Consider the following 7,837-nt stretch of genomic DNA (forward strand, 5'->3'; position numbering starts at 1 on the left):
GGCCTTGCAGCGGCCACCCCGAGTTTGATCCATGGCATCCGTGTGGTCCCCCGAGCCGCCCAGGAGTGATCCCAGAGCACAGAGACAGGAGTCAGCCCCAAGCACAGAGCCAGGAGTGACCCTGAGCACAGAGCCGGGGGTCAGCCCTGAGCACTGAGCTGGGAGTGAGTCCTGAGCACAGAGCCAGGAGTCATCCCTGAGCACTGAGCTGGGAGTCAGCCGTGAGCACAGAGCCGGGAGTCAGCCCTGAGCACTTCCGGGTGCAGCCCCCAAACCAAGGGAGAGAATGAATGATGACAATGAAGCCGCCCAGGAGGAAGCAGTGCAAAGCAGACCAGGGCCAGGCTGGTCTGGGAAGCCTCCCCGGAAAGTTCCAGCAAAGGCCCCGAGGCTGGGGCTGCCGAGGTGTCCTCGGTCTCGGTGCGGGAGGCGGGGCCTTGGCTGGAGGCGGCCACTGACCAAGGGCCCCCAGTCGGGCAGAGGCGCCACCGGCCAGGACCAGCCCCGGCCCGGTGGACGAGGGTCCGGCCCTCGGATCCCTTCGTGGTTTGGCCGCAGGGCGCGGACACGCAAGTGACCTGTCCAGGCGAGGGGGACAAGGCTCCCGGGCGAGCAGCAGCAGACACAGGGCTGGGGGCTCTGAGGGGAGTCCCGAGGCGCCAGAGCGACCCTGAGCAGAGCCAGGAGCAGCCGCAGACCCGGGGCCCCCAGGGTGCTAAAGTAGCATTGTTTCAAAGTAACATTGTTTCAAAGTAACATTGTTTCAACACCCCGACCTCAGGCCACGGGTGAGAGCAGCCCAGGGCAGCTCTCCCCCAGGATGCGCTGGGCAGCCCACGGCCTCCTGCAGCCCCCCACCCTCCTTCCGGAGCCCCCTGAGCACCGCCAACAAGCCCACCTCAGGGAGGCCCCTCGGAGACCCCAGGGCGGACACGACACCCTCCCGACACCCTCCCACTTGCACCTGCAGCATCATCCCGGCAGGCTGGGGGGCACAGGGCAGGGGCTGTGAGCTGGGGCAAGGAGACAGAGGGAGAGAGAGGGAGAGGGGGGGGTAGAGGAAGAGAGGGGAGAGAGAGGGAGAGAAGGAGAGAGGGAGGAAGAGAGAGGGAGAAGGAGGGAGAGAGAGAGGGGGAGAGAGAGAGGGAGAGAGAGGAAGAGAGGGAGAGGGAGGAAGAGAGAGAGAGGGAGAGAAAGAAGGAGAGGGGGGAGAGAGGAAAGAGACAGGGAGAGAGAAAGGGAGGGAGAGAGAGGGAGGGTGGGAGAGAGAGAGGGGGAGAGGGAGAGGGGGAGAGGGAGAGGGAGGAAGAGAGAGGGAGAGAGAGGGAGAGAGAGGGAGGGAGAGAAGGAGACGAAGAGAGAGAGAGGGAGAGAGAGGGAGAGAGGGAGAGAGAGAGGGAGGGAGAGAGAAAGGGAGAGAGAGGAAGAGAGGGAGAGAGAGGGAGAGAGAGAGAGGGAGAGAGGGAGAGAGAGAGGGAGGGAGAGAGAAAGGGAGAGAGAGGGAGAGAGGAAGAGGGAGGGAGAGGGAGGAGAGAGGGAGAGAGAGGAAGAGAGGGAGAGAGAGGGAGGGAGACAGGGAGAGAGGGAGAGAGAGAGGGAGATGGGGAGGGAGTGGGGGGCTTGGGGAGGGGCAGACTGGCCAGGAATCCACGCGTGTCTCAGTATCCGGCTTTGGTCCTGTCGGCCTCTCCCTGCCCGTGGCTCTGACCAAACAGCACTGCAGCCCGTCCATGCGGAGAGACCCGACAGGCGTGTCTGGGAATAAATCTAGCAAAGAATCCACGAGACCTTCACGGAGGAAGTTTTAGATTCGGGAAGCTGCATACAGCCAGGGCAGAGCAGAGGAGGGGAAGGAAAAAGATGTCCGACGCCGGGAGGGAAAAGGCGGGCGGGCGGGAGGAAAGGGGGGAGAAGAGGGGACTCCTGCTCTCCCCAGAGATGCTGGACATGAACACGGACACGGACACTGAGCCCAGCTCAGCGCGGCCGGAGAAGCCCACAGCCTCATCCTCACATTTCTCGGAAGCAGCAAGGCGGCGGGAAATCAACCCCAGGCAGGGGAGGGGCGGGAGAGCCGGGGCTCCAGGGAACAACACCCCCCTCACCCCCACAGGCCCTCCTGGTCAGGGCGCAGAGGAGCCGGTCCCGGGCAGGGGTGGACATGCCCCTGGAGGGGCACACGGGTGCCTCCCGCTCCGGCGGGACAGAATCACGTCCCTTTTTATTATTATTATTTGTTCAATCCCAGCATCCCATAGGGTCCCCTGAGCACCGCCACGAGTGATTCCTGAGTGCAGAGCCAGGAGTCAGCCCTGAACATCGCCGGGTGGGACCCAAAAAGCCAGAAAGAAAAAAAAAAGAAAAGAAGGGGCTGGAGCGATAGCACAGCGGGGAGGGCATTTGCCTTGCATGTGGCCGACCCGGGTTCGATTCCCAGCATCCCATATGGTCCCCTGAGCACCGCCAGGAGTAATTCCTGAGTGCAGAGCCAGGAGTAACCCCTGAGCATCGCTGGGTATGACCCAAAAAGCAAAAAAAAAAAAGAAGAAGAAGAAGAAGAAGAAAAAGACCGGGAGAGCCCGAATCAGGGAGGAGGTAAGTCGTGTCGCTTCCGGGACAGCGGGGGCAGGGGAGAGAGGAGTGGGCCAGGGCGGGTGGGCTGAGCCCCGGCACGGCCCCCGGCGTCTCTCGGCTGAGACCAGCAGGCAAGCAGGTGCGGCCCCGGACGGCACCTCCAGCCTGGGACAGACCCCGGGACACGCTCGAACCCGGGACTTGGACGCTGAGTGCCCGTCCCACCCTGCGCGGGCTCCGGCCACCTGCTCCCCCGGACGTGGTTCGGGCCGCTCAGAACTGAGCACGTGGCAGCCCCCTCCCGCATGGGCCAACCTGACTCCTTCTCCGCACACTTAGGGACCCCCAAGCCCACCAGGAGCGACCCCCTGAGCCCCCATGGGAGGGCTCCAATCCCCCCCCCACACACACACACAAAATAAAAGCCGTAAAACGAGAATATTCTCTTCCCGTGCGTCACTCGTTCATCGACGCCTGCCCCTTCCAGTGCTCCGGCCCCTATTAATTTAATATTTAATATTGCTCTCGAGAAGGATGCGCCTAAGTTCAAAGCCTATTGAAACAGAATGAAGGGTAATTTCATATTTGTTAGCTCGGCTTATTAGATTTGAAGCCCTGTTTAAATGCTCGCCAGGGTTATTTGCTTGTCAGACAATTGAAATACAGAAGAAGAAAAAAAATCAAGGAAGAAAATCAAATCTATCAGATATATTAATTCCATTTAAAATACTTAACAGAATTTAATTATCTCCGTTTATAAATGGGATCAAACACGCATCCCGCCGAGTCTGAGGGGACGAGGAGCCATTTCTCAACGCGTGGTTTTAATAAATCAAATTGTTTTAGAAATGTGAGGCCTCGGGGGACCCCCCCGGGCCGTCTTTGTGGGGGGGCATGAGAACCCTCCCCGAGACAGCCTGGGGCAGGACCGGCCGGGCCCTTGGAACCTCAGAGCGGCTGCGGGGTCTCCGGCCTCCTCTCCTTGGGTGCTGCCTCGCCCCCCCCAGGGACCCCCACGGCTAACAGAGCAGCCGCCCCCCCCCACGGCTGGGACCCGCCTCCTGCTCTGCCCCCATGAGTGAACTCCCTCACGGCCCCCGGCAGCTGCCCCGGGAGCCCCCCCACATCCTCCCCGGCTTCCAGGGCAGTCAGGACCCTCCCCCGCTCTGGGCCTGGGGTGCCCCCGCCAGGCCCCCTCCCTGTCTGCAATTCCCAGCCGGCACCCGGGCCCACCATCTCCCCCACGCCGGCAGCAAACGGGCTCCCCACGCCCTTCCCCAGCCCCTCCTGGCCCGGCCGCCCTGGGCCAGACTGTGGCCCCCGAGGGCCCGGCTCTGCAGGGCGGCCCTCACTCGGCCCCGTGCACCCTGGGGGGCCGGGGGTGGCCACCAGGCCCCCAGCCCGTGCTCAGAGCAGCCCTGCCCGGCACCCAGAGGGCGCCCCAGCCTCACCCCTGCCAAGGGCGAGTCCCCCCGGCCCCCCCCACACGGCTGAGGACGTCCAGCCCAGCTCCTGCCCTGGGAGGCCGGTGGCCAGCAGGCACGGGGACCCCGACTAGGCCCGGGGCAGACATGGCGGAGGTGCCGCCGTGTTGGGGGCAGAGCCAGAGTCACGAGCCAGCAGGGACCCGAGGAGCCGAGGTGGGGGGGGCAGGGGTGGGTGAGGGGGCGGGGGAGAGCCGGCTGCACCAGGCCGATCCCCTCGCTCCTGCCTGGGCCCGCGCTCGGTGCCGGAAATGGGTCAGGCGGGTAGTTCTGGTCTCTGCCCACAGGAGGCCGGGCCACTGGGCTGGCTGCTCAGCCATGCAGGGACACATTCTGGAACCTTCCAATTAAAGGTGTTTTAATTGCTGCGGTGATAAGGGCCCTGTGGCGCGCGGGGACTCTTCCCGCAGCCCCGGGCCGGTGGCGCTGCCACGGCAGCTCCCCGGGCCCCCACTGTAATTCGGTGCTTTGGCGGCAATTTCCGTCCAGGGGAAACGGTCTAATCCCGTTAGTGACAATTAAGAGGAGGACTCGCCGCGGGCCCTGGAGAGAGCTTATGCCTCCTTTTCTTTGCTCTCTTTAATCCTGTTCCCGCACTCCCGCGCACGTTATTATGTCCCCGACCTTATCTGGAGCACGGGCGCAGTCAGGCATCTCCCTGTGCCTCACTTGCAAAGTTGGGAACAGGAACAGAGAAAGCGGCTCTGCCCCAGGACCTTTGCACAATTCTGTCTCAGGACCCTTGCACAAGACGTTTCCTAGAACCTATGGCTCTGGAACAGGGGCGACCCCCAGGGTGGACCCAGCAGGGCTGGAGGGTGGCCACGGTCCTGTTGGCATTAGCCAGTTGCCCCACTCAGGATGACCCAGAGCTGGAGTCAGGGAGGACACTGACCCTGGCCAGCTCCCGGAGGGTGCATCAGCTGAGCCATCTAGGCCGGGGAGTCTGAGGGGCTGGGCCCCGGGGCCTCTGCTGCCTGAGCCCCACACCCAGGTCCCCCTGCTGGCCGCCCACTGGCCGAGCACCACGAGGAGTGACCCCTTGGCTGCCGGGACCGGGTGAGAGGGGTCAGGGCCAGCCTGGCGCTGCCGGCAAAACTCGGGACAAACGGAGGCCCCGGGCAGGCCCAGACTCCGGGTCCTCGAGTGTGGAGGCCCCTGGCTGCCGCCCAGCCGCCCCCACCCGCGGTGGTCAGGGACGGGGTCAGGGCCGGGGAGCGGCCGTCGGAGGCGCAGGGGCTCCTGCGGGGAGGGACGAGCCTGGGAGGGGCGGGGCCGGGGTCAGGGCGAGCAGGGCGGGAGCCGGAGGCCGGGAAGAGGAGGGAGGACGTGTGCTGAGGGCAGGGCAGCCTCCAGTCAGCGAGTCCCGCCTACAGGCGAGGGGCAGGAGGGGGGTGGGGCTGGGGTTGGGGCTGGGGTTCGAGCAGGCACAGGCCAAATGGGCCCGAATCAAAGCATCTCGCGGAGGCCAGCCAGGCCGTGGCTTCCCGGGGTTGCCATGGCGATGGCGGGGGGGGGGGTGGCCCGGGGGCTGCAAGTGTCTCCTGAGGAGCTGCAGGGCCCCAGCGGTCGGACACGAACACAGGAAGCCTGCAGGGGGGTCCCGGCCCCTCTCGGACACGGCATGGGACACGCGTGCTGCAGGACCCTCCCCGGAGTCCCCCAGGGAGGTCCCCCCCCCCCACATACACACAGACACACACACAGACACACACACAGATACACACACAGATACACACACAGACACACACACAGACACACACACAGACACACACACAGACACACACTGACACACACACACACAGGTTCCGGGGCGAGATGGGCCAGCTGGGCCCTGGTCAGCTCACTAGAGCTCACCCCCAGGAGCCGAGTGCGGACAGACAAGAAGTGGGTGTTTGTGGGGGCGGGGGGGCTCGGGGGGCTCGGGGGGCTCGGGGAGGGCGGCCCCTTCTCCCACAGGCCGGGGCGCTGACGGGCCTCCTGGTGACCAGCTTGGTATGTGCCCACGGCCAGGTCCCCTCCTGTCCCGTCCACTCGGGCCAGGTCCTGGTGCCCTGCGGGGCGGAGACAGAGGGGACGCGGGGGCTGGCGCCGCCCGTTCCCCAGCCAATGACCTTCCTGCCGGGATCCTCGGGACACGCCTACACCCCCACAGAGGGCACACGGGCCCGGGAAGAGCGAACAGCTTGGCCGGCAATAACCACGGCAGAAGGGCGAGCCCCCCCCCGCCCCGCATCGGGAGGGTCACCTCCTCGGTCCCTGAGTGACGCTGTCTTCCGGCCCCTCAGGGGGTGGGCGCTCGGGGCAGGGGTCCCGAGTGTGTCCCCCTGACCGCCTGGGTGACCCTCACCACGTCCCCCTGGCCGTCTGGGTGAGCCGGGCCGCGTCCCCGCCTGCCCCCTGCCCTCTCCCCGTGTGGCTGCCGGCAGCCTCGCTGTCCCCCCGTGGCTCCCAGCCTGGCTGGGGAGCACACGCGTGTCACCTCTCGTCCTCCTCAGCGCGGCCCTGAGCCCCGCCGCCCGCACACCCTCTCCCCACGGGGTCACCCGCCCCTCCCTGCCGAGTCTGGTCTGGAAAATGGGCTTTTCCCGCCCCACCTGTCACCGTAAAGAAGACGGGGCTGGAGCACAGGCTGCGCTCCCCGGTGACGTCTCGGTGGCGGTGGGCCCGGCCTGGCAGGCAGCCGCACCCAGGCCGGGCTGACGGGGGAGGGGCTCGCGCCCGGCAGAGCCTGACCCTTCCCATAATTAAACCAGGTAAGGGGACCGCGGAGGCTATCGCCAGGCAGGGTTGACCCCCCAGCCGTCCCCGTGTCCCCGCCGTCCCCGTCCCCGCCGTCCCCTGGCCCCGCCCGGCTCCCCGGGGACGCTGGGCGCAGCCACATGGCAGCGGGAGTGGACGCGTCCCTGCGCTGCTCTCTGGCCACTGTGCTGCTCAGCCCCGTCCACGCAAGAGCTCTCGGGACCCGTGAGACCCCTCGGCCCCCGGGGCCAGCAGGGTCTCTCCGCAGACAGTGCCCAGGCCCCGCCAGGGGCTACCTCAGCGCCCGCCTCACACCCTTCCTGCGGGGCCGTAACCCACCCGCACACTCTCGCCCCCGTCACGGCCTCAGCCCTCAGCCCCGCCACACGCCACGTCCTCCAGCACCCGCCCGGCACCCACCACACAGACGAGGGGGAGACACTCGGCACAGAGGCAGGGACGAGGATTCCAGACCCCTCCTGACTCCTCCTGTGCCCGCAGGCTGATTTCTCCCATCCCCGCAGGCCGATTTCTCTAACCCCACAGACTGATTTCTCCCATCCCCACAGACTGATTTCTCCCATCCCCGCAGACTGATTTCTCCTGAAGGAGCAGGTTCATTGGGTTGAAGTCAGGATTTTTATTGCTTGCAAACACACACACACACACACACACACACAACCATAGTAAGTATAAAAATCTCAAGAAAAATATCTCTGAGTTGTAAAACTGGCAGATTTTAAGTATATATATTAAAAAAAAAAAGGCCCATCTGGATGCCGTTAATCCAGGGAGAAAGGCAGGCGCCCCCCCGGGGCGAGTCCATCAGGCTGTAAGGAGGAGGGAGGCGTGGACGCGGGGCAGGGCTGAGGCGTGGGGGGCTGCAGCAGGGCCAGCCCTGGCTCTCCCCAGCCTCAGGGCACCACGAGTGATCGTGCTTGGCCAGCAGCCCCGGGGCCCCTGCACAGCCCACGGGCCGCCCATCGGCTGGTGACGCCACCAGGCTGGACACTGGCCCCCGGGAGAAAGAGCCAGAA

The sequence above is a fragment of the Sorex araneus genome, chromosome 6 (genome assembly GCF_027595985.1).
Source record: "Sorex araneus isolate mSorAra2 chromosome 6, mSorAra2.pri, whole genome shotgun sequence".
Classification (NCBI taxonomy): domain Eukaryota; kingdom Metazoa; phylum Chordata; class Mammalia; order Eulipotyphla; family Soricidae; genus Sorex; species Sorex araneus.